The sequence below is a fragment of the Bos grunniens genome, chromosome 10 (genome assembly GCF_055505025.1).
Source record: "Bos grunniens cultivar Pamir isolate PY7600 chromosome 10, Bosgru_T2T1.0, whole genome shotgun sequence".
NCBI lineage: Eukaryota > Metazoa > Chordata > Mammalia > Artiodactyla > Bovidae > Bos > Bos grunniens.
The window spans coordinates 85,736,542-85,762,453 of NC_141174.1; the positions used below are offsets into that span (position 1 = coordinate 85,736,542).

The 25,912-nt window shown below is 48.6% G+C and overlaps 1 long non-coding RNA gene across 4 annotated transcripts in view; it reads right to left on the reverse strand.

Annotated features, from left to right (window-relative positions):
* LOC147365252 (uncharacterized) overlaps window positions 1-25,912 on the reverse strand; it is a 147,666-nt gene that overhangs the window by 93,229 nt on the left and 28,525 nt on the right. The gene's annotated exons all lie outside the window — the stretch shown is intronic.

The window sequence follows — 25,912 nt, forward strand, 5'->3', positions numbered from 1 at the left end:
CAGGTCTACATGTTCCTCTGGCCTCCTCTGCTGGGTAGAGTGCTGGCAGTGACCAGCTTCCTCTAGTGAAGGTGTGAGTCGTACTTGCAGCCGAGCTTCTCTCGTGCTTCTAGGAAACACTCCCTCCTCTCGCCCCTTCCAGCCAGGGATAGCTGGAAGCATCTGGTAGCAGCTCCCAGCTGCCAGCACACCCTGAGGGCTGCAGTAGCTCTTGCTCTTCCCCTGAGCCCAAGCCACCCCCTTAAATGGTCCCTTCTTTAGTGCTCTTCAACTGTTCTGTCTGATGCATCATCTGTCAGTTTCTTGCCAGGACCCTGACTGATACAGGGTCTATGCTGTGTCTTAACGGAGAAGGCGATGGCACCCCACGCCAGTATTCTTGCCTGGAAAATCCCATGGATGGAGGAGCCTGGTAGGCTGCAGTCCATGGAGTTGCTAAGAGTCAGACACAACTGAAGCGACTTAGCAGCAGCAGCAGCAGTAGCTGTGTCTTAAAGGATAAGCAGGATTGATGCAGCAGAGAAGAGAAACTCAGAAAACAGAAGACCAGACAGAGGAATAGAGGCAGAACAGTCAAAGTCCTGCTCAGGAAGCAGGATAGATGCAGCAGAGAAGAGAAACTCAGAAAACAGAAGACCAGACAGAGGAATAGAGGCAGAACAGTCAAAGTCCTGCTCAGGATGGCGAAGCCCTGGAAAGGGACTCTGGGCCAGGGGAGCTGGAGCTGGAGCTGCTCCACCGGGCAAGGAAGGCTTTCATCATAGGAGTCAGAACTGCGAGAGTGGGAAACCAAGGGACCCATGTCAAACTAGGATAAGGCCATATTTCAGGGTCCCTGTGCTTTGCAAGTTTCCATGGAACCAACCCTTTAAGAGTCTCACGATGTAGCTGGGTGACCATACAACTGTGGCTTTTATATACACACGACCCAACTGGTGAATAAACAAAGCTCTAGTTGAATAGATTTTCTCTCTGGCTTCCATGACAATCAAATGAGAAAAATTCCATTAATATTCAAGCTTATCTATCCCGTAGCCAATTACCTATGGAGTCATAAATAGATACTTCAGTCTGTTAGACAGGAACATTCAAATCCTGCCTCTTTGTATCTTATTGGCTAAGCAAATGCAAAAACACATTACATAGCACCTAAGTATAGATATATCACCGTGATCACTGTACTTGTCAATTCTCCCCTGCATAATTCAGATCTACTTCAGTTTGGAAAAAAAATGTTTCTAATACATATTTTATGCCAGATGCCATTTGAACAGAGTATGGCATGCCTAAAACGTTACATGTAATGAGTCTAGGGCTATTCTTCTGCCATACTTAGCAGCTCCTGGGCTTCCCTGGTGGCTCAGATGGTGAAGAATCTGCCTGTAATGCAGAAGATCTGAGTTCAGTCCCTGGATTGGGAAGTTCCCCTGGAGAAGGAAATGGCAACCCACTCCAGTAGTCTTGCCAGGAGAATTCCATGGACAGAGGAGCCTGGCGAGCTACAGTCCATGGGGTCGCAAAGAGTCAAACACAAGTGAGCGACAAATACATTCTTTCACAGCAGTTCCTAGGAAAGCACAGTGACCTCTGCTGCCTTCATAGCTCAGAGAATGTGGGCACCTGAGTTGGCATTTGCAGAGACATGGCTAGCAGAGCTACCATTGCTCCCTTACCTGAAAGGACACAGAATTCTTTAATGGAATCATGAATTCATGCTTACAGAGCTATGATAATATCTTAAAAGACAAGTGAAAAAAATTCTGACTGTATTTCTCAAATTTAAAAAAACAAAGAAAGACTGCTTTGGCTGATATTGTGCCAAAATACCATGATAGCAAAATTTTTGCATCATTTTCTTCCACCTGTTTATTTGCTGACTGTTGAGATGAGGGTACTTTGATTGTCAGCAATGTTTTTTAAAGATCTTATAAGGCTTGGGCTTCCCTTGTGGCTTAGGTGGTAAAGAATCCGCCTGCAATGCATGGGACCTGGGTTTGATCCCTGGTTTGGGAAGATCCCCTGGAGAAGGGAAAGTTACCCACTCCAGTATTCTGGCCTAGAGAATTCCATGGACTGTATAATCCATGGGGTCGCAAAGAGTTGGACATGACTGAACGTGACTTTCACTTACTTATAAGGCTTATCCTTTTCCCACAAGTTAATTGATAACCTTAATTACCTAAATAGACCTAAAATTTCAGGGCTAAATGCAATGGCTGACTTGTTTGCATTTTTTCTGCCATGCTAATTAATTCACGTGGGTGAAAAGTCCACAGTGAAGAACACACAGAAGGTGAAAAATAAATGTCCTGGTGATCCATTAGAAGCATTACCAATTAAAGCGCTGCTTTGTGAAAAATCATTAACCAGTGAAATCAACAAAACTGAAAATATCCACGTATTTGCCAAGGAAGTATAAAGAATGGTACAGCATGTCTACATGTTTTTCCATAGAATATCATCTGTTCCTTTTCTTTTTGACAATCCCTGCCCCTGTATCTTAAGCAGAACATTCTTTCTCCAAATTAAAACCAATTAAAAGCTATTTAAGGAACACTGTGACAACAAAGTTTAACAGAAGCAACAGCACTCACTGCAGACACGAGCCAGCGGGAGCTGCGAAATTTGTCGATGGTTTTGCTAATGTCACGATGCAGACGGTCGAAGTTTGCTTCTCATTTTCAAATTTGTCTGTATTGACTGAATATCTCACGGTGCTGACATGTTTTACGTTAGAGTATAAGTTTTGACGTTTATTTAAATAGTTATTTTTTTGTTCTACAGGAAAGAATGGTATTTAGTGCTTAATACAATTTCCTGTTTTATTGTATGTGGGTAAGGTGCCACGTTAAACGTCTACGTTGAACCCAGTTTTTCAGATAATGCCATTGCATTGAAAGAGAATCTAAAATGGTTATATTTGTGCAGTGAATAGCAAAAACTAAACCATCACAGTTTTCAGAAGGGCAAAAGGGGGAAATTGAGTATTCCATCTGCACTATACACCATATCATCCATTTTACTGCATTATTAATTTCCATCTTCCCAACAACTTTGAAAGGCAAGAGTGTTTACCATCCGCTTTTAGCAAGTGAGAGGCCCTTCACTCAGGGAGGTTTAGCAACTTGCTCAAGGTCAAATAATATGGCTAGATTCCGACCTGGGTCTGTCTGGCTCCAAAACCCTCATAAGGTCAAAGAGGGCTCTTTCCCAGGAACCCAGGATCACGGGATGTTTCCTGCCAGCCTTAATGACCGTCGACAATGGTGGAGCCAGCGGTCACCGAGGCAGAACTTGGCTTTCTGATGTAATCTGAGGGCACATTTGGCATCAGGCCAATACCCTAGCACAGCTCCAAGAGATGCCCCATTTGAGTTGAGGGCACTCACACCATTAGTCCTACGATTGCTTTTCTGTGTTAGGTCCTCAAAGGGCCAGGTAGGTGCAGGGGTGAGTCCCAGCTCTGCCGTCTGTAGACCCTGGGCTAAGCGGTAAAACCCACTGCACCTGCAAAATAACTTAAAACTCAAAAAAAAAAATGGGTGGGAAATAATCTATCCAACATCAAAAGGCTGTCTGAAGGAATAAATTAAATGATCTGTGAAAAATCCTTGGAAAGGAGCATATACACAGAAGGTGCTTAATGAGCGTCGGCTACACGTGGAAGCCATTAAGGCCGCAGTGAAGGGGCACAGCCGCAGGTCCAGAGCGCTGCCTTGGATCCACTGTTGAAAGTGCAGCCCCCAGACCAACAGCATCACCATCACCCAGGAGATGGTTAGAAATGCAGGCCCTGCCCTAGACCCACAGATTCCTTTCTAACAAGGTTCAGGTGTGCACATTCAAGTTTGAGAAGCACTGGTTTAGGCCTTGTAGTCTGGCTCTCTAGATCTCAACCTCCAGAGAGAGAGGTTAGCAATTATTCCTTATCACAAAAATAGAATCAAAGGTCCTCTAAAGCTCATCCAATCCAGGAATGGGGAATACCTGGCATGGGTGCTGCCACTCCACTCCCAGCAACCAGGGCAGACGTTGCTAACCACTCAGGGAGTTCTTTGTCACTGAGTTCAGAAGGAGCTGCTTCATCTTTCACGATGTCCTCCAGGAACTCACTCTTTCTCTTGGACTTAATATGAACATGAAACCTACTTCCTACCCACTCCCACCATACTTTATTCATAGGTGGACCTTATCTCCCTTTTAAGGCTGTTTTCCCAACTTTCCAACCAATTTAACATTTATAGCCTACAAAAATACGCAATTGTCTAGTTACACTGATTCAACAGAAACTGAATGCCACCAAGGTTAAATGACAGCCCCAAAGTGGAGAATCCTATTCATCTGGCTCAACGCTTCTCTTTTTGTCCAGGTGCATCTCTGTTTCCCCATTCACATCAGTGCTTCAGACCATGGGAAGGAAAACTGGAAACCTCACAAAGAACCTAGGACATCATACTGAGGCACTCAAAAACTAAGCTAGAAAGACAACAGGAAGTTTTTTTAAATGCTTCGAGACCTTGAACCTCTCCTACATGCCCGGGCAGCCCCGCCCTGTCTCCTGCTGAGAGCTGGAGCCGGCATCTTTGCTACCAGCAAAGGATGGATGGTGTGCCAAGTCAGGCTCACTCTCACGGCCTTCGCCCAGCTTCCCCAGTCGCCTGCCTCAAATCAATGTGCAAGAAGCTCTGAAATAGGAGCAATTTGCTGAACTTCATTTTTGTTCACATGTAATAGGAGACGGATGCCCCCACCAACTTGTGGTGCCAATCAGCCAGTGGGAAGCAGCCCATGTTTTAGGAAGGCAAATCATTAAGAACTGGAATAAAGGGTAGGCATACATACCAGCTGGATCCAATTTTAAGTGAAAATTAATGGCAAATTCTTGTAAACCACATTAAGGGCCATTGTCGTTCATTTGAAATCAGTTAAACATGGAAACAATATGAAAACCATCTTGAGTTCATGGAATATAAATATTTGTCTATGTTTTTTTGCCAGTGCCCCAGAGAGACTAGAAGAGGTTGGCAGATCGGCGCTCTGTAAACACGTTTACAAAGACAAAAAAAAAAAAAAGGAACCTGACTCTTGTTGGGTTAAACTATTTGTCAACTTTTCCATTTCCTCAGTCGGAAGATAATTAAACAGTAAGCAGATGTCAGAATCTAATTGTTTCAAGGAAAGATTGCTTAACGACTTACATTGCTTGTAATTTCTGTGTATTGTCTGCAAACAACACTTTGGTGGGTACAAGAAGCAGAAAGGCACCCAGTTAGTTGCTCCCTCCATGGAGGCAGAGGGTCTGCCAGTAAATAGATCCACGTAGCCACTCTTAATATTAAGAAACAAGCAAGAAAGTCCCTGAAACAATGCTTTGGGTATACCGGACTGGAGAGAAGTTTGGCTTTTCAGGAAAAGGAGAGAGGGGGAGATGGGGAAGAGAGAATGGAGATGAGGAGAAGGAAGAGCTGGAGAAGGAGGGAGAGGAAAAATAGGAGAAGATACGGAAAGAAGCAGTGTTTGTGGAGGGAGGGGACCAGATGTGGTCCCATCCAAAGGGCCTGGTCTTCAGAGTCAAGCCGGCTGTTTGGTTCCATCACTTTCCACATTTGGGAGCTTGGACCATTTATTTGACCTCCCTGGATTCATTTCCTCATCAGACAATTGGATGCAATAATTCCTGCCCTGGCTCTATCACAAGAATGTTGTGTAAAAGTAATATATATGAATGTCGCAAAATTGTGAAACACAACAATTACTTTTTCATTAAAAAGTAGAGGGAAATCGGGTGGAGAGTTAAAACAAAGTGAGGTATGTTAGGGTAAAAGAGGGTCTTCTCTCTGTTTTGTGGGGGATACTCTCGTAGGGGTCCCACTGCAGCACTACTTGGGATCCAAGGTGTCTCAGAATTTAATGGAACAGCTCCATCACATTCTACTGCAGAGCCCTCCCCTTAACATACAGACACACACGCACACACACACACACAAGCCTACTATCCTCCATGGGACTCAAGTATGTGTCCAGGGAGCAAGGTATGGAACAGGCTTGAGAAACCAGAACCTCTGATCACTTACAGCTGGGTCAAAGGCATTGCTAATGCTCTGTCCCTTCATGATGAATCTCTTCCCTGGGAGCTGTCCACCACCCCTTAAAAATAGACCCCCCTCAACTAGGGCATCTTACTGGTCCCCAAGCATGGCTATTGCAGCCAGTAAGACTTCAACCCAGAATCCTAGAATGTACTTTATTATGTAGTGATTCCAAGGAACCAACTTATTAATGAACTACGAGGCTCACACTCACTCTGAGCTCATCCCTGACACTCTCTTACTGTGTGGTCCCAGAACAGCGTCAATCCTCTCTGGGCTTCCACGTTCCCATCTGTAAAGTGAAGCTGAACAGCTTGATCTTAGGAAACTTTCTCTTCGTAACTTTCACCATTCTCACCACTTACCATTGGAAGTCTAAGGTATAAAGCATAGTCCAGGCTCCTCTCTGCCCTCCCACTCAGTGGCCTGTCCTTGGGGGGGTTTATGGGGACTACAGAATGGGCGCCCTTGCCCTCTGGATTCTTCATGGCCTCAGCCATGAAGCCTCAGCAGGAGGCCGGAAAATGGAGGCAGAGGTCTAAGTGTTCAATCTCCTCCTCACTCCCCAAGAGCTCTCCCCCAGCAGACTGCCTCTCTTCCGGAAACTCACAACCCCTTTTTCTCCACGGGACTCTCCCCTTGCAAGTGTTGTGAGCAGCTTCCTCCCCTCATTTCTGCAGCCCTAGGAATGGCAACAGCCCTACTGTGACTAGCCCTAGGTAACTGTAAAACCCGATGTGGTTCTCGCGTCCCTGACAGCACCTTGGTAAATGGCCCCTTTGTAAATAACCCTCCTCAATGGGGGAAGTCACAGGTGGTCAGACTGACCCATGGAAGGCATGGGTGGCCCAGTGGGGCCGGGAGTGAATGAGTAAAGGGACCAAGGAAGGAGGGAACAGGACCAAAGTTTGAGGTCTGGGAAAACAAGAAGTTTAGACGGATAAGAAGGGGATGGGAGAGGGCCTTTTAACCACAATTTGGTGTGGGGAGAGCTGTGATGCCAGCACCCTCTGTGAAAGGAGGCAGACTCTCTGCCTGGAGGGAAGACCTTGGTGGAAAAGGAACGAGGGATGTGGTTGGAAAAGCTGATGAAGGCCAAATTGTAGGGAGCTTGAAGGTGAAACTGAAGCCAGGAACGTTATTCCAGGGGGTGACGAGAGATTTTGGATTGTTTTAAAGCCAGGGAATGGCCCAACAGCACCGAGCCATTTTAGGAATAATAATCTGGCTGAGGGGAGCTGACCACAGTGTTTCCAGTGGGGCAGCCCTAAGCAAAGGGCGCAAAGGATGAGGCCAAAAGTGACTCAGCCACCCCCCATCTCCAGTGAGCGGAGAGGGCGGAGGCAGCCCAGGTGTTACCTCCACTCTCCCCCAAGCAATCTCACACTCACGTCAGCCTCAAAAGAGCAGAGAGTGAAGTGCATCGTGTCCTGAAGATGAAAGGGAAAACACATTCTTGGAAGAGAGCTCCTCTCAAAGCCGTCCACCCACAGCCCCCAAAATAAGGGGTAAGCAATCTGCTTCTCCTGGCATCGGATCCATCATGCTCCTGAGGCCAAGAGGCCCTAAAAGCATACCTCTGCTCATTTGCATGAGAACAGCCCAGTGGGGACCATCTGTCTCAGGATAGGGCCAACGTGTGGGAGGAAACAGTAGCCCCCCAAGGGGTGCTATTTCAGAGTTTCCAGGAAAGAGTCCTGGTGAATATCCCCAGCCACTAAATGGGGGGTCTCTCTTTAGCTCTCTGCTGAGTTCTCTGCTAAATGGGAAGCCCCGCCCCCTGGATGGTGAGGGCCACTTTCTAAGAGGTTCTGTCCCTGGCATCTCAGGGACACGTCTGGGGGAGGAAAGAGCCCAAGGGCTCTGATCTCCTGAGACAATGCATACTGAATGAGCAAGAAAAGTCAAAAGGATTCGGATTTGAGAGGCGGAGGCCCCTCAAACTACCTGCAAACACTTCTGCTCAGGATTAGCCCTACAACTCCTCCTTGAGAAGGTTGCTTTTAGTCCCAACGGACCTGGGAAGGGGTCTTCCTTCCTCAGAGGGGCTGTGGAGCCCCTAGGGTCCACTTCCTTGGCCGTCCCCTGATCATGTGAGGGTCGTTATAGTGTTCCCCAGGGGGTCACGATGGTTGTATGGACCAGGGAGGAAGCAGTTGAAGAATTTGGATGAAGACAGTATGGGGCTTAGATCCAAGCTTTGGAATATTTGAACATTCAGAGGTCCAGTAGAAGAGATGGAGCCAGCAAAAGAGGAGGAATCGGTGAGTTAGAAGGAAAACCAAGAAGTGAATGTCATAAGAAGTAGGAGAAGCAAAGGAGGAGGAAGTGGTCAGTCGCCTTCAATTCCCCAGGGGGGGTGAGTATCGTGACTACAGTTTCGGAGGTCATTGATGATCTCGACAAGAACAGTTTCAGTGGGACGCAGGAAGCAGAAGACTGATGTTAGCATCTGTCCTACCTTCCGAGGGAAATACGATTATCCCATTTTATAGATAAGGAAGCTGAAGCTGAGAGAGATGATCTGATTTCCCCTAAGCCTAGTTACCTATCAGACTGTTCCCCAGCTGCCAGTGATCATGGGGCCATTGACAGGATGTCGTAGATGAGGTAGATGGAGACTTTGGTGGTACTGACCGTGATAACGATGCTCACGCTCTTGGTAATGTTGACGATGACGGTGATGTTGCCGGTGGTTGTTCAGATGGGGAAGTTGATAATGACAGTGATGTGAAAACTGACTGGTCTGTGGAATCAGGCAAGTCCAGATCTATATCCCAGACAGTCAGGAACACATAAGCTTTTCAACTTCAGAGCTTTAGTATTCCTAGCTGTGAAATGGAGATAATATTTCCTGCCTCAGACAACTGTTGTGAGAATGACATATATGGGAAACCACCCTGAAGCACGGGTCCCCTAGCAGGCTTTCAATAAACACTTGTTTGTTTCATTTGTCTCCTGGACAAATTTACAGAGAACAGTGAACATGGCCGTCTGAACCTGACCTTTCCAGCTGGACCCATCCCTCTCGGGCTTAACCCCACTGCCCCACCAGAGTTCACTCTGCCCTCACGGTGAGCCGTCCATCTTGGGGCTGCCTACTCCCCTTCCCCACCACTTTTGGCCCACATCTTTCTCTAAAGATGAGCCCTGCCCCCACATCTGCCACCTCCCCACCCCCTCCAGTGGGTGAGTGCCCAGGAGATCCTACAAGGAAGAAGGATGGGAGCGAAACGCACAAACACTTGCCAAGCACTATTATGCACCCAACAGTCTGGTCTCATTCATCTGGCAACGAGGGAGTGTAGGCTTATGAGTTTGGGCTTTGGAAGCAGACATGCCTAGAATCAAGCACCTCTCCCACTTCAAGTCCTTACTCAAATTTCAGTTTCTCCAGGAGGCCTACCCTGACCACCCTGTTTATGCTGCAATTCCCCTCTATAAGACCTTCCTCTCACCCTTATCCTGCTTGATTTTTCAGCCCTCTTTTCGCTTGCTACGTATTTTTCTTGTTTTATGTTTGCCCGACTTCTTCCAGTGGAACGTCGTTCCAAGGGCAGAGACCATTACCTGTTGGGTTCACTGATATATCCTCATACCCAGCACAGAGGAAGTGCTCACTGAACACATTAGAATCAATGAAGTGTCAGCTCAGTCCTTAGCAACACACGCATAACCAGAAGCTTACCCGTAACTCAAGCTCACCGGATCTGTCTGGCTCCAGACCCGGGGCCCTTGCACACCCACAAATTCCATTTCCTTCCTGGTCACAGCCCATCCACCCAACCCCACCCGTCATCTCTAGAACCCTTTCATTTTGAAGTCTCACTCTTTACCTCGGTCCACTGAGGTATTACAGGGTCAGGCTGCTATTTGAAGAAGATGGAACACTTCCTAACCTCAAGAGGTCCTCAGGCCCAGCAGCTCAGGCACCTCATGCGGAGATAGGAACATGTGCTTTGGGGTGAACCAGCAAGAACGGCCTGACCCACACCGGCCTGGCTTGAGGGAAGCCCTTTCCCTTTATTTTTTTAATTTATTTTTAATTAATTAATTAATTTTACTTTACAATATTGTATTGGTTTTGCCATACATGGTAGCTATACTAAACTATTTCCTAAATTTCTACACATATTATTTTTATATATTACACTTTTTTTTTTTACTTTACAATATTGTATTGGTTTTGCCATCATCAACATGAATCCGCCATGAGTGGACACTTGTTCCCCATCCTGAACGACCCTCCCACCTTCCTCCCCATCCCATCCCTCTAGGTCATCCCAGTGCACCAGCCCCAAATACCCTGTATCATGCATCAAACCTGGACAGGCGATTCGTTTCACATATGATATTATACATGTTTCAATGCCATTCTCCCAAATCATCCCACCCTCGCCCTCTCCCACAGAGTCTAAAAGACTGTTCTATACATCTGTGTCTCTTTTGCTGTCTCGCATACAGGGTTATTGTTACCTTCTTTCTAAATTCCATATATATACATTAGTATACTGTATTGGTGTTTTTCTTTCTGGCTTACTTCACTCTGTATAATAGGCTCCAGTTTCATCCACCTCATTAGAACTGATTCAAATGCATTCTTTTTAATGGCTGAGTAATACTCCATTGTGTATATGTACCACAGCTTTCTTATCCATTCATCTGCTGATGGACATCTAGTTTGCTTCCATGTCCTGGCTATTATAAACAGTGCTGCGATGAACACTGGGGTACAAGTGTCTCTTTCAATTCTGGTTTCCTCAGTGTGTATGCCCAGCAGTGGGATTGCTGGGTCGTATGGCAGTTTTATTTCCAGTTTTTTAAGGAATCTCCACACTGTTCTCCATAGTGGCTGTACTAGTTTGCATTCCCACCAACAGTGTAAAAGGGTTCCCTTTTCTCCACACCCTCTCCAGCATTTATTGCTTGTAGACTTTTGGATAGCAGCCATTCTGACTGGCGTGAAATGGTACCTCATTGTGGTTTTGATTTGCATTTCTCTGATAATGAGTGATGTTGAGCATCTTTTCATGTGTTTGTTAGCCATCTGTATGTCTTCTTTGGAGAAATGTCTATTTAGCTCTTTGGCCCACTTTTTGATTGGGTCTTTTATTTTTCTGGAATTGAGCTGCAGGAGTTGCTTGTATATCCCCGACCAGAGACAGGCAGGCGAGGGCAGCCAGAGCTGGAAGGAGGCAATCGCGGCCCCAGAGAGGCATCCTATACCAAACTGCAAGCAGACCTCATTGCTAACCAAGACTTCCTGGGATTCTGGACAGTCAACATCCTCTGGGAGGGTCGCAGCCAGAGTTCAGCTTCCCAGCCCTTTCCCTTTAAACGATGTAAACACTCCACGGTCAACTCAGGTCCAAGGGGCAGGAGGCAAGGCTACTCCGTGTTTGCTCCAAGGGGTCCACCTACTGGGAAAACGCAGCTAAGTCAAACAAGCCTGTTTGTTCTCCCAGTACAGCAAACAAAAAACAGGGCTAATTCCCCTCCAAGGTCTCCCTGCTGGACCCGGGAGGCATGATTAAAGTAATGGGAAGATAAATATTTTCCTGGAGAAAATGATAGAAGTGAAGGCAGGGAAACCAAACAGCATCTTCAAAAGGGCAGCTGTGGAGGTGGTGCGGAGCTGCCCCAGGAGCAGTTAGAGAAGGCTCTAGAAGCAGGGGAAGTGTGTGGCCTGTGGGCTCCTGGCTCAGAGGAATGGACTGAGGAAAGAGATGGCTTTTCTGAAAGCAACTCACATACCCAGCACAGGGGAAAGTAGTAGAATTTATTCTCCCCATAGTTAGGATTTTGTTATTCTTATGGAGGTGGAGAGAATTCAGATGACCTTGTTCAGGACCGACCGGAGCTTGAGCTGAGAGACAGACATGTTGGGCTTCAATTCTATCATTCACTCACTCACTCACTTATTCACTCCTGTGGTCAGTCAGCAGCCCTTTCTTGCCTCTGTACAGAGTAACTACTGTGCCCCAGGCTCTGACCGGTGCTGCATGGCCTTCAGTAAGTCCTCCATCCTCTTAGAGCTCCCTGTTCTCATCTGTAAAGCACGCTGGTGCAGGATTGTTGGGAACCCTCCTGCAGGTTTGCTTTGCTTCCTCAGGACTGTAGCCGGGAAAACATCTTCCTCCTTCCCTTTCTGGCCTCGTGTTTCCTGTGTGTGCGTGTGTGCTCAGTCGTGTCCAACTCTTTGCAAACTCATGGACTGTAGCCTGCCAGGCTTCTCTGTCAATGGAATTCTCCAGGCAAGAATGATCATTCAATAATCATGTATCCTACCAAGATCTTAAAACTCCACTTTAACACTTCTTCCTCCAGGAAGCCCTCCTTGACTACCTGTCTTCCCTGTGCTGCTTCCCAGAGCATCCGGGCTTAACTTGGCCAGCACACCACTCCAGCTGGCCTGATCCTGCCTCTCAATCTCATGGTAAACTCCTCCAGACCCAGGAAGGTGGTGCATTGATCTCTGTGTCCTCAAGGTCAAGACTAGGGATTGGAGGACTCAAGAAAGACTTGTGACTCACGACTCAGGGCTAGGCCCTAGAGCTGAGACAAGAGGTGGGGCTCTGACAACATGGGACAAGGGGACTCACTCCCGTCAACTGGGGCAAGAGTTGGGGGAGGGGTATCAAGGACAACTGCTGAGAGGAGGAAATGCTCTCGGAGTGGAAGGAAAAGAAAGAATTATCCAGAAACAGGGAGTGGGAAGGGGGCAGATGGAAAAGCATGTGCAAATGCCCAGAGGAGGCTCTGATGGCCCCTCAAACATGGGCAACTGTGGCCAACAGACCTCTGAAGGTCTCTCTGGACCTTATCCTCCAGGAATGGAAAGACCCTGGGGATCCTGAGCTAGGGTGGGGCCTGACCACACTGAGTTTTAGAAAAACCCTGTAGATGGCTCTGTGGATGGACATGGGGGTCAGGAGCTGTCACACTCTCACCTTGTAATATTGGCTCCAACTATGAAAACCACAGTCCTAATGAATGTCAATGCCTGCATTTGGGTTCAAAGTGATGAACAACCCCAGGAGCATCATGACTTGGCTGCAGTCCATGTGAAAAAGACCCAAGGGTTTTAGGCAGCCTCAAAGTATCACATGAGCCCACTCAGGGATTCTTCAGAAGTGAATGTCATCCTGGGATGGAAGTTAGAGGTATAGAGTTTCGGCCAACAGAGGTGATAAGTCTGGGCTGTGGACTTCGTTTAGAAAATTACCATTTCACTAGGAACACAGGCTGAGAGTGTCACCCAAGAGGTGAGAGGTCAGAGTGTAACTGACCAGGGTTCTGGCCTTCCCCAGTCAATAGAAATTGACTAGAGGCCAGACAAGAAATTCAGGCAAGGCTTTACTGGGGCTTCTGCTATAGCAGGGGAGAGTAAGAATAAACAACAGATTTCCTTGCTGGTTTGCTCCCTGAGTAGACGTGAGCTGGTTCCTTATATGGGGTGAGGGTGGGGGTGTGTCCAAGGGTCAGGCCAGAGGGGTGACTTAAGTGTTTTGCCCATCCCTTACTTCCCTGGTGGCTCAGATAGTAAAGCATCTGTCTACAGTGCGGAAGACCCGGGTTCGATCCCTGAGTCGGGAAGATCCTCTGGAGAAGGCAATGGCACCCCACTCCAGTACTATTGCCTGGAAAGTCCCATGGACAGAGGAGCCTGGTAGGCTACAGTCCATGGGGTTGCAAAGAGTCGGACATGACTGAGCGACTTCACTTACTTAGATAGTGTTGTGAGCAGAGGACATGAGCTTTTGCTTCAGGCTCTTCGAAAGTGGCAGTTGGTTTTTTGGTCTCTTTGTATCTTTTGCCCAGAAATTGCCCTAATTGCACATGCCTGTGTGCTAAGTTGCTTCAGTCATGGCCGACTCTTCGCCACCCTATGATCTGTAGCCCGCCAGGATCCTCTGTCCATGGGATTCTCCAGGCAAGAATACTGGAGTGGGTTGCCATGCCCTCCTCCAGGGAATCTTTCCAACCCAGAGATCAAACAGGTGTCTCCTGTGTCTCCTGCATTTGCAAGTGGATTCTTTACCACTGAGCCACTGTGGAAGCTGCTTGCACACAGCTATTTTTAGTCCCATATAGTTTATTTGTATTTTGTTGGCAGAGAAGAGGTGTGTCCAAGTATAAGCATTGCAGCACCGCAGCAAAGGGGCCCAGGGCCCAGGGCCCAGGTCTCAGCCTGTCTCAAGAGAATCTGGCTTCTTGAAAAAGTAGCTAGAGAAAATTCAATCACAGGCCCGGACAGGGAAAGGAAAAGCATGGTTCAGTACGTGTGTGTGTGTGTGTGTGTGTGCGCGCGCGCTCAGTCGTGTCCAACTCTTTGCAACGCTATGGACTATAGCCCATCAGGGGCCTCTGTCCATGGAATTTTCCAAGCAAGAATACTGGAGTGGTGGCTATTCCTACTTCAGGGAAATTTGCCCCACACAGGGATCAAACCCACATCTCTTGCATCTCCTGCATTAGCAGGTAGATACTTTTACCACTGTGCTACCTGGGAAACCAAAAAAATACTGGAGTGGGTTGCCATTACCTTTTCCAGGGGATCTTCCCAACCCAGGGGTAAAACCTGTGTCCCTTGCATCAGCAGGCAGATTCTTTACCACTGAGCCACCTGCGAAGCCCCTGAGTGTGAGCGCCATCTTCAAATACCCATCATGGGCCTGAGCCAGCCTAGAGAGGCCAACCCACATCCACATGCCAGCTCCACCCCCACTGAGCCAGAGGACCTCCTCAAGCTACTCAATTTCCCTGAGCCTCAGTTTCTCCATTTGCAATATGGAATATGGAGTTGTTGTGAAAGTTAAAAGAGACGGCAGAGCTGGACACACAGCAGTGCTCAATACAGCGACTCTCCTTGGTTCTTTAAGACATTGAAGGCCTGTGTTGAAAGGAAGAGCAGGACTGTGGGGGAGGGGGTAGCCAGCATCTGCTTATCAGGAGGGACACCAGGTACAAGTACCAAGGACTGGATGCTGCAGGTGAGGAGGGGGGCCCAGGGAGTCAGGGTTCACTGAAGACAAATCTGCTTCAGAACCCCTTCAAGGACCCATCACTCCTCCCCGCCCACTATGCCATCACCCTCAGATCAACCCTGTGGCTCCACTGAAACCGTCATCTCCAAGGTCTTGGTGTGGGTCCCTCTAAGAAACAGACCAGAGATTCCCTGGTGGCTCAACGGTCAAGAATCTGCCTGCAATACCAGAGATGCAGGAGACACAGGTTTGATCCCTGGGTTGGGAAGATCCCCTGGAAAAGGGAATGGCAGCCCACTCCAGCACTGTTGCCTGGAGAATCTCTTGGACAGAGGAGCCTAGTGGGCTACAGTCCATGGGGTCACAAGGAGTCAGACATGACTGAGTGACTAAGCACACAGCACGCACAGGAGCAGATCCTGGACAAGGACACAGGTACGTAATTCGGAAGTGATCCCATAAAGTGAGGATGGGAGTGAGGGGTTTAGGAGGAACGGGACAGGGAAGGAAGAAAAGCCAAACAAGCGAATTAAAGAGTTGGTCCCCACCATGGTCAACTGAGAGCCATCCTGTGGGTCCCCTCTGGGGAACTGCGTGGACTGAACTCCAAGGGGTGTGGCGGCTGGGACACTGAACCCCCATGGCATCCCCCAGTGGTGGGAATTGCCTGCGGACATTCCCTGCATCTCCAGGTTGTACCTGCCTGCAGTCAATCTATGCTATGGACAGCCCTTGGGCAGAGAAGCAGAGACCCGCCGGGCGCTATCACCGTTCTCTAGGAACAATCTACAGCAGCAAGACGACTCGGGGAACCCAGAGAGGGTCCGGTAAGGAGTCTACCACTTGGCCAGGGTCACCACTGACCCCAGATGACAACCAACGTTCTCTTCTCTGTGTGCCCTCACTGAACTGCCACCCCAGGGGACCCCATCTGCCTCCACCGCGGGACCCCCGTGATACCACCCCAGGCCCATCTTCTCCTGCTCATCTGTCCCTTCTCGAATATGTTTGCTGACTTCTGTCTTCCCTCACCCTTGAGTGTTGAGATCCCTGGGGTCGGCCCTGAGCCCTCTCCCCACTTCACTCTCCTTCAGTGTGTGTCACAGGTCTCACGGTGTGAGACCCTGCAGGGGAGCATGTTAAAATGCAGGTTCCCAGAACTTGCCCTCTCTCAGACCTACTGAACCAAACTCTTTGAAAATGGAGCCCATGAAAACGCCTGTTAACAAGGTTTCAAAGCTGAGTTGCAGATAAAATTTAGGATGTCCAAAGGTACATGCCACATCTGGAGACATACTAAAAAAATTCCTTGTTGATCGTCTGAAATTCACATTTAATAGGGTATCCTGTGTTTTCATTTGCTAAATCCACCAACCCTATCCCAAGAGGATTCTGCTGCTACTGCTGCTGCTGCTAAGTTGCTTCAGTTATGTCCGACTCTGTGCAACCCCATAGACAGCAGCCCACCAGGGTCCCCTGTCCCTGAGATTCTCCAGGCAAGAACACTGGAGTGGGTTGCCATTTCCTTCTCCAAAGCATGAAACTGAAAAGTGAAAGTGAAGTTGCTCAGTCGTGTCCAACTCTTAGCGACCCCATGGACTGCAGCCTACCAGGCTCCTCCGTCCATGGGATTTTCCAGGCAAGAGTACTCTGATGTACCATTAAGTTCAAAGACCTTTCTTTCTGTGTTCTTCCTGAGTTACTGTATCCATGTCCCCAATTTCAATTACCAACTACGTGTTAGTGACTAGGATTTCTTTCTTGTCCTGAATTCCATAGATCTGAAAGCCCAGAAAACATCTCAAATTTGATGTGTTCAACATAGCACTCATTGCTTTCGACCTCTCCCACCCTGCTCCCCAAATCTGCATTTCTTCCTTCTCTCTCTGTCAGTTGCCCCACCATCTACTTGCCCAAGCCAGTAATCAGAGGGGTTATCTCAACCACAAAGAAAGGCAATGCCAAAGAATGCTCAAACTACCGCACAATTGCACTCATCTCACACGCTAGTAAAGTAATGCTCAAAATTCTCCAAGCCAGGCTTCAGCAATATGTGAACCGTGAACTTCCTGATGTTCAAGCTGGTTTTAGAAAAGGCAGAGGAACCAGAGATCAAATTGCCAACATCCACTGGATCATGGAAAATGCAAGAGAGTTCCAGAAAAACATCTATTTCTGTTTTATTGACTATGCCAAAGCCTTTGACTGTGTGGATCACAATAAACTGTGGGAAATTCTGAAAGAGATGGGAATACCAGACCACCTGATCTGCCTCTTGAGAAATTTGTATGCAGGTCAGGAAGCAACAGTTCGAACTGGACATGGAACAACAGACTGGTTCCAAATAGGAAAAGGAGTACATCAAGGCTGTATATTGTCACCCTGTTTATTTAACTTATATGCAGAGTACATCATGAGATGTACTGGAAGAAACACAAGCTGGACTGGAAGAAACACAAGCTGGAATCAAGGTTGCCGGGAGAAATATCAATAACCTCAGATATGCAGATGACACCACCCTTATGGCAGAAAATGAAGAGGAACTCAAAAGCCACTTGATGAATGTGAAAGTGGATAGTGAAAAAGTTGGCTTAAAGTTCAACATTCAGAAAATGAGGATCATGGCATCCGGTCCCATTACTTCATGGGAAATAGATGGGGAAACAGTGGAAACAGTGTCAGACTTTATTTTGGGGGGCTCCCAAATCACTGCAGATGGTGACTGCAGCCATGAAATTAAAAGACGCTTACTCCTTGGAAGAAAAGTTATGACCAACCTAGATAGCATATTCAAAAGCAGAGACATTACTTTGCCAACAAAGGTCGGTCTAGTCAAGGCTATGGTTTTTCCTGTGGTCATGTATGGATGTGAGAGTTGGACTGTGAAGAAGGCTGAGGGCTTAAGAATTGATGCTTTTGAACTGTGGTGTTGGAGAAGACTCTTGAGAGTCCCTTGGACTGCAAGGAGATCCAACCAGTCCATTCTGAAGGAGATCAGCCCTGGGATTTCTTTGGAAGGAATGATGCTAAAGCTGAAACTCCAGTACTTTGGCCACCTCATTTGAAGAGTTGACTCATTGGAAAAGACTCTGATGCTGGGAGGGATTGGGGGCAGGAGGAGAAGGGGACGCCAGAGGATGAGATGGCTGGATGGCATCACTGACTTGATGGACGTGAGTCTGAGTGAACTCCTGGAGTTGGTGATGGACAGGGAGGCCTGGCGTGCTGCGATTTATGGGGTCACAAAGAGTTGGACATGACTGAGCAACTGATTTGATCTCAACCCCTTCTTTCTTGCTCCCCTCATGCCCGAGTCAGTCACCAAATGTACTGTATACATCTCACAAAATCCCTTGCATCCTGTGGTAGGCTTCCAAATATATCTACCTCCTAATCCTTGGAACCTGTGAATTTTAATTGATATAGTAAAAGGGAATTTGCATATGTGACTAAGGCCTTGAGATGAGAAATAATCCTGGATTGTAGGATACCCACTGTCCTTGTAAGCAGGATGTAGGAGGCTCAGAGTCAGACAGAAGATGAAGTGATGATGGAAGCAGAGACTGACATGATGTGGAGTGATTTGTTACAGCAGCAAAAAGAAACTAATACAGCCCATCAACTTTCTCCTTTCACATTGCCCCTGCCTGGCTCCTATCCTCTATCCATTGCAATCTTTCCACGAGAGTCTTCTGCTTCCAGCCTTGAATCCTCCATAAGACCAACAAAGTTGTCTTTCCCCTCCTCCATGCCCTTGGATACCCCGCATCATGAAGGTAAAGTCCTGACTCATTATTAGCTCAGCTTTCTGGGTTGGACCCCACCCCTGTCTCTCCCCATCTACCTCAATACCTTTAGACTGCTGGCTTCTGAACTCATCTCGTAGTTGAATAAACCCTTGTTCTCCTTCTTTCTGACAAGAGTGTTTTCCCCTACTTTTTTTCTTTTTTGCCAAACTCCTATTAATATAGAAAAACCCAATGCAGATATAACTTGCTCCAGGAAGCCTTCCTTGACTTTCTCCCCAACCACAAGAGGATTAATAAGAGCCCACTTTAACTTCATACAACATATGTTCCTTGACCAAATTCCCACTGTTGTAATTTCCCCAGTAATCCTTATCCCTACAAGGGAGCTGAGCTCTTTGAGGAATGAAACAGTTTCTTGTTTGCTTTTTAATCTCTAGGACCTAGGAAATACTCCATACATGTTTGTTGAATGAGAGCAAATAAACGTTTCTCTCAATTTCAACATTTATGATTTTATGCTACTATTTCTTAGGCTTTTCTCCAAATCAGCTGTTCCCTACAAAGGAGCAGAAAGACAATTATTTTTTTTCCATTGCTAGTTCCTGTTAACTCACTCAAGATAAATAAAAATTAATAGGCACTCATTTGTCATGTGGACTTAATAATCCAAAATTACATTTGTCTTGGCCCAGAGTGTTAATACATCACATAGTATTTGTAATTTATGAAGAAAAATTTATGATCCAGTGTCTCTCTTACTTGAATGAATATACACACACACAGATCCTGGTTGGGGTCTGCAGGAGCTAGAGCAGGAACACAGCACTGAAGTGTGGACTCTGAGAATCCCAAGGAAGGCCCCTCCCGCACCAGGACACTGGTCATCAGCAATGTCCGCAGTCCTCGGGCCAAAGCTGTTCTAGGAAAAGATGTAGCCAAAGGAACAAAACCGTCTTTTTAGCTCCACTTCTAGATATTACACCTCAAGGCCCCACTCCTTTCCAAAGATGTATGGTCACTGCCCTAGAAAAGGTTATTTTTGGTTGGCACGTCTCTCCCACAGTCCTCTGCCACTTGCCAGGATTCTCTGTGCTGATAGGAAGCATCTTGCCCTCACCCCCACTACCCTTCTGCTTGCTGTTTTCCAGAACCTGTTGTTACCCATCCCTGCCCAGGGAGGACAGAAGAGGGGAGGTCAGCAGGGTACCCAGCAGCCCCTCAGGACTCTCCATGTACAGTGGGATTACGTATAATATTTGAATGAAGGATTCTGCTTCTAAAAGAACCTCAAAAACCACAGGTTGGAAACTGACACCTCTGATGTTTGAGTTTGATTCTATAGTGAGTGTTCTTTCAGAAGAAGGAAAGGGCATGAAGGTTTCGTCCACAGTCAGTGGCCCACAGCCTTTCACATCCTCTGATGGTTGACAGGATTTCAGACAATTCTCAAGAGGCAGGGGCAGGAAAGACACAAGTTCCTTAACAGGATGTTGGACAGGGGTCAGTGTGGTTTGGGAAATGAAGCAAAGGATGCGCAGCCCTGCAGATCTGAGTTCAGACCCCAGCCTTGCCCGGCAGCAGCCACACTGGACTGTCCGTTATCACTTAGACATCCTGCCACCCTGACACACAGTCTCCCCCAGGAACAGGGAGCTCCCAGGTTCCCCTTCTGCACGGGGTCTTGGATGAGCTGCTCTGCCAACGATATCCTCATGTGCTTTTCCGGAAGCGAAGGAGGGGAGAGGACATTCTTCTCTGGAGGCGCGGGAGGCAGACCCACTGGCGATGTGAGCATTGCCTACACTTCCCAGCCAGCGCCACCCCCACCTCCTCACAGCTGAGGGGTCAGCACCACAGCTGAGGGGTCAGCACGAGCCTTCAGGACATTCCACCCAGCTTCCAGACCGGTTCTGGAGAACCGTCCATTTTGGAACCTGCAGGATGACCTTCAGGGATGGCATTGCTGCCTCAGCCTCTAATGCCCTGAATGAACACCCTTCATACTTGGAATACACAGTAATTCTGCTCTGGCCTGGCCACCCTCTCCTCCCCTACCAGGATCCTGTTTCTCTGCCCTTTTACCTGCCCCCTCCAAGTCCACCCCACCCACAAAGGTAAAGAGCCATTTTATTTATGGCTGGTTCTTTGTGAGGGGCTTCCCTGGTGGCTCAAATGGTAAAGAATATGCCTGCAATTCAGGAGACTGGCATTCGATCCCTGGGTCAGGAAGATCCCCTGGTGAAGGGAATGGCTACTGACTCCAGTATTCTTGCCTGAAGAATTCCAAGGACAGAGGAGCCCGGTGGACTCCATGGGGTCACAAAGAGCTGGACATAACTGAGTGACTAATACTTTCGCTTTCCTTTTTTCTTTGTGAGTAATCGTGTCCATGAGACCGACCTGCATGAGGTTCAGCAAACAGTTAATATTATGACCAATAAAAAAAATGGAAGAGATGGAGCTGAAAGGGACGAGGTAATGAAAAAGAAGAGGCTGGACTTTTGAGAGAGGACCTGATCCCTGACAGGCCTGGCAGGGAAGGGGAGCTCCAGGAGGCAGAGGAGGGAGAGTGTGATGGTAAAGGAGGAAGGGCTCCTCCTCCAGCAAGAAAACAAGCAATGAGTCTGGGGTTGTGGGCCCCACAGGTGTGCAAACAGAGTGGGGCTGGTTGTTGAAAGCAGTTTCCACCTAATGGCTTCGTTTTCCTGCGAGGCAGGCAGCCCGGCGTTGCACTTGGCCTTCTTTACAACCAGAGACGGATGATGCTTGCTTGTCTGTTCCTCACTTCAGGCTCCTGTAGGGCAGGGCCCTGTCTGACTTGCTCAGGACACAGTGGGTGCACAAGGTGTGGGGTGCTGGGATGGGGGCGTTGAAGGTAACACTGGAGGCTAGAAATGGCTGTGGAGGGGACTAGGAGATGGGGCTGACTGCTCAGGAGAGGATTGCCAGGCAGCCCAAAAAACCCAAGGGAATGTGGACTCCTCGCATGCTTGTGATGCAGCAATTCCAGGGGATTGTAAGAGTGGAGAGGGCTGCCCTTTGGCTCCATTGACAGGGGCAGTGAGAAGCAAGCAGGGATAAAGGACCAGGGTATGGGTATACAAGTATCGACATGTGGTTCCCACAGTCCAGGCTGATGCAGCAGACACTGACTAAGACAGGAGGAAACTGAGGGGCGAGAAGAGACGAGAAAGGATCAGAAGCCTGGAAGACTTGAGGAGACCGAGTATGGTCAGGAAGGGACCTGGCAGCGGCCCATGGGGTAGAGGATAGGCTGCTGCCAGGCTGAGTCCCAGAAATCACCGCAAAAGAGGATGGCAAGACCCAGCAGCCCCTAACCTGGCTGACCGCCAGCATGCCAAGTCAAACCCAGGGTCTCATTTCTGGAGTTTCTGGTACCTGGGAATCTATTTTATAACCTTTAAGTGGTGATGATGGTCGCCAGCTTTGGGAATTCCTGGCATCTAGGGTAGAACTGAAGGTGTGAGTGGTGGCATGAAGTGGTGATGATGGCCATCAGATCTGAAAAGGTTTAAGAGACCCAGGAGGTGTGGGTGATGTCACACACAAGGATGCTGAAGGCCCCTGGGATGATAGCAGGCCTTCAGGAGGAGAAAGACTGTGATCAGGTGCCAAAGCCCTAGATGAATACAGGGGCATATAATCACAGGGATGGTGGAGATGGGAAGTGTCGTTGCAGCCTGAGCCTCCACAAAAGGATGGAGCTGAGAGGAGGCAAACAGCATCATGCAGAGCTGCCATCCCCTCAGAGTTACAGCCAGTCCCACAAGGCCATACAAGGTGTAGACTCTGCACCAGCCCTTGTGGGATCCCACGGAGCTTCCGGAAGGGAGCATGTGGGCACTGCATTGGGAGCATCGCATCTAGTGGGGAAGGTATAGCATCTGCGTCCTGTCCAGTCCTTGGACAGTTTTCAGCTCCAGTAGCATAAGGTGTCCTCCAGAGGCCTTGAGGAGCTTTTAGCCTGAGGTCCTCCCTAGCACTTTATGCAGTTTTAGGGCCAAGTGGCAACTGTGAAACCAAGTTGCCCAGCGCAGCCGCCCCATATTCTCCCTGGGGTCTCACCCCTACCTGACACGGCTTAGGGACAGACATACCCGGGGGCAATACCCTCGACACAGACGACGGCTGCAGCCGTGGACATGAGGGGGTGGGGCTGGAGGAACTGAGCAGTGAGTGCAGTGTGACGTCAGCACAGGGGACCCCAGGCAAGCCTGAGAAGACTGCCGGCTGCGCTGCCTGAGCGCCTGGACAGAGAGTGGGGTGCTGTGTGGCATTCTCATAGGTGCCACTTGGTGAGGGCCCTGGGATGCTGAGGCCACACACACAGTGTCATTTCTCAGTGGGCTGTCCACGTCACAGCCCCTCACCTGCTTACCTAGAATGCAGATTCTCAGGCTCCACTCAGGCCAACGGCTTCAGGAGCTCTGGGCAGAATGGCCAAGAAATCTGCACCATTATGCCAGCCTCTCTAAAGCACTGCTTTGCCCTGAGGTCTTGTTACCTCTGAGGAAAGTATCATTGGGCCCATTCTACAGATGAAGACACAAAAGCTCAGAGAGGTTACTTGACCTGATGTCTTACAGCTATCAAGTGCCTGAGTTGGAATTCAAAGCCGAGTCTTTTGATCTCGTGTTCTTTCTATTAGTCCCTGTCTCTCAAAGAAGGAAGGGTTGATTGAGGGCTGGAGAAGTGAAACTCCCTGTAGAGCTGAACATAGGCTGAACCGTGAAGCTGGGCAGGGTCAGGCAGGTAACGCATGCGGGGCCTGGAGGATGAACATTTACTGAGCACCTGTGACATTACGCACAGCACCATTACCAGATACACAGGCCACCTCATTGTATTCTCATAACAGCCTCGTGGGCTGAATGTTACTACTCTCACATTGCAGGCAGGACAACTAATGCTCAGAACACTTAGATCACCTTAGGGAATATGGCCAGTAAGTGGAGGGACATGGATTAGAACTTAGTTACCCCTGGCTTGAGAGTCAAATCATTTTCTACTACAACTGCTACTACTCTTTTTTAAACAGTAGAAACCTCTACTCAGCTGAAATCTGACACGGAATCTCAGGATGCAAGAGAGAGAGGAGCAAGGGTCTCTGCCTGGAGCCATCATGCCGAACCCAGAGCCGCCTTCCTCATCCCCTTTGCTACCTGCTCCGAGGCTTTTCCATCCATGACCACAGTGCCACCTGCCATCTTGTTCTTGGCCACAATGAGTGGCACAAGAGATCTTAGTTCTCTGATCAGTGATCAAACTGGTGCCCCGTGCAGTGGAAGCACAAAATCTTAACCAGTGGATTACTAAAGAAGTCCCAAAACAACCCCTCTGCACATGACCTTCCCAACAGGAAGAGAAACTCACCAGCAGGGAGTCACCGGCCAAACTGTCTCCAGCCAAGTTTCTAAAGAAATCAGGCAGCGGCTCTGAGAAATTCTGAAGGACTTCCATGGCCCTATGAGACATCACCCTTTGGGATGTCCATGTATTCAGCAAGATTCTCGCACCCCTTCTCCTGTCCCATCTAAGGGACAGAGGTGTGAGGAAGGAAGGCAGGGGATGAGAGTGAGGCCCCTCTCTTGGGGTTTTGCAAGGAGAAGTGCATGTGTTGACTTTGGAAAAAGAAAAAAAGCCAAAACAAAACCTTTCTGCCCTTCTGTAGCTGCTTAAACACACTGAAACTGCTCGACTCCAACTCTGCTCTAACTGCCCATGTCTTCCTTCCTAACTAAAAATATTTCCTTCCTTCGAAATATCTGAGCACATAGGAGCCATCCCTCCTAAGATGCCACTTCCCTGGAGCCAAAACCAATGAGTATGGTGGGCAAGACCCACATCATCCTGGCTGCCCAGGGATGGTCTTCTGCCTCCTGCCCCTATCACAGTAAAGGGATCAACATGCAGGAAAGGAATGTCCCCCCAGACTCACTTAATGGCAGGTGTCATCATTGTCATTGCTCAGCCACCCCAGCCATGCCATATTGAGACCCCAGACTGGAGGAGAAGGCTCCAGGCTGGCTTGCATGGCCAGATGTGGCCAGAGCTGTTCTGCATGGGCTCTCTGGCCATCTTCCTGCCCTAAAGGCCAGCAGCAAGAACAGTGGTTATGACACAGAAAGCCCCCAACACAGTCCATTCGAGCCCCAGGCTGTAAACAAACACTTCCTCTCTCGACCTCCCAAGGGAGGACCAAAGGCGAGCCTGGAGGTGACTCTGCAGGGCAGCCTGTGCCCAGGGAGGCCCCTATAGTCAGTGTACCCTTCCCCGGGGGCCCAGCCTTGGCTTCTAGCAGGACTCAAAAGCCCACAGGTCAACTCCTGGGTGGCAAAGAGCAGGATGGGGAGCAAGGGATGGAGTGTTATAAATAGGCAGGTGTGACTGAGAAGGTCACCAGCCAGAGTGAAACATGCCAGAAACTCTATAAGAGAGAGACAGATGTAAAGTATCTGAGTGTCCAACAAGGTCTCTCTCAGGGTGGAAAACTGAGGGTTCCAAGACAGGGCAAGGGTGAGGAGGCAGCCACAGACACCCAGCCAGCAGCTGAAAGGCCTCTTGCACTGAAAAGGCACTTGGACGTGGCGTTTATTTCTTAAAGAAGCTGCCTTTTCTGGGCACTCACGAGAGACTGGCCACCCGAGATGGAGACAGGGAGGACCTCATCCTTCACCCCCTCCCGTTCCTCCACTGGGTCTCTGCACAAGGAGATGGCCCCTCAGGGACATTTGGCAACACAATGGCAGCCCACTCCAGTACTCTTGCCTGGAAAATCCCACGGATGGAGGAGCCTGGTAGGCTGCAGTCCATGGGGTCTCTGAGAGTCAGATACGACTGAGCGACTTCCCTTTCTCTTTTCACTTTCATGCATTGCAGAAGGAAATGGCAACCCGCTCCAGTGTTCTTGCCTGGAGAATCCCAGGGACGGGAGAGCCTGGTGGGCTGCCGTCTATGGGGTCGCACAGAGTCGGACACAACTGAAGCGACTTAGCAGCAGCAGCAGCAGCAGAGACATTTCATTTTTCACGCCTGAGGAGGGGGAGCTACCAGCATCTAGTGAGTG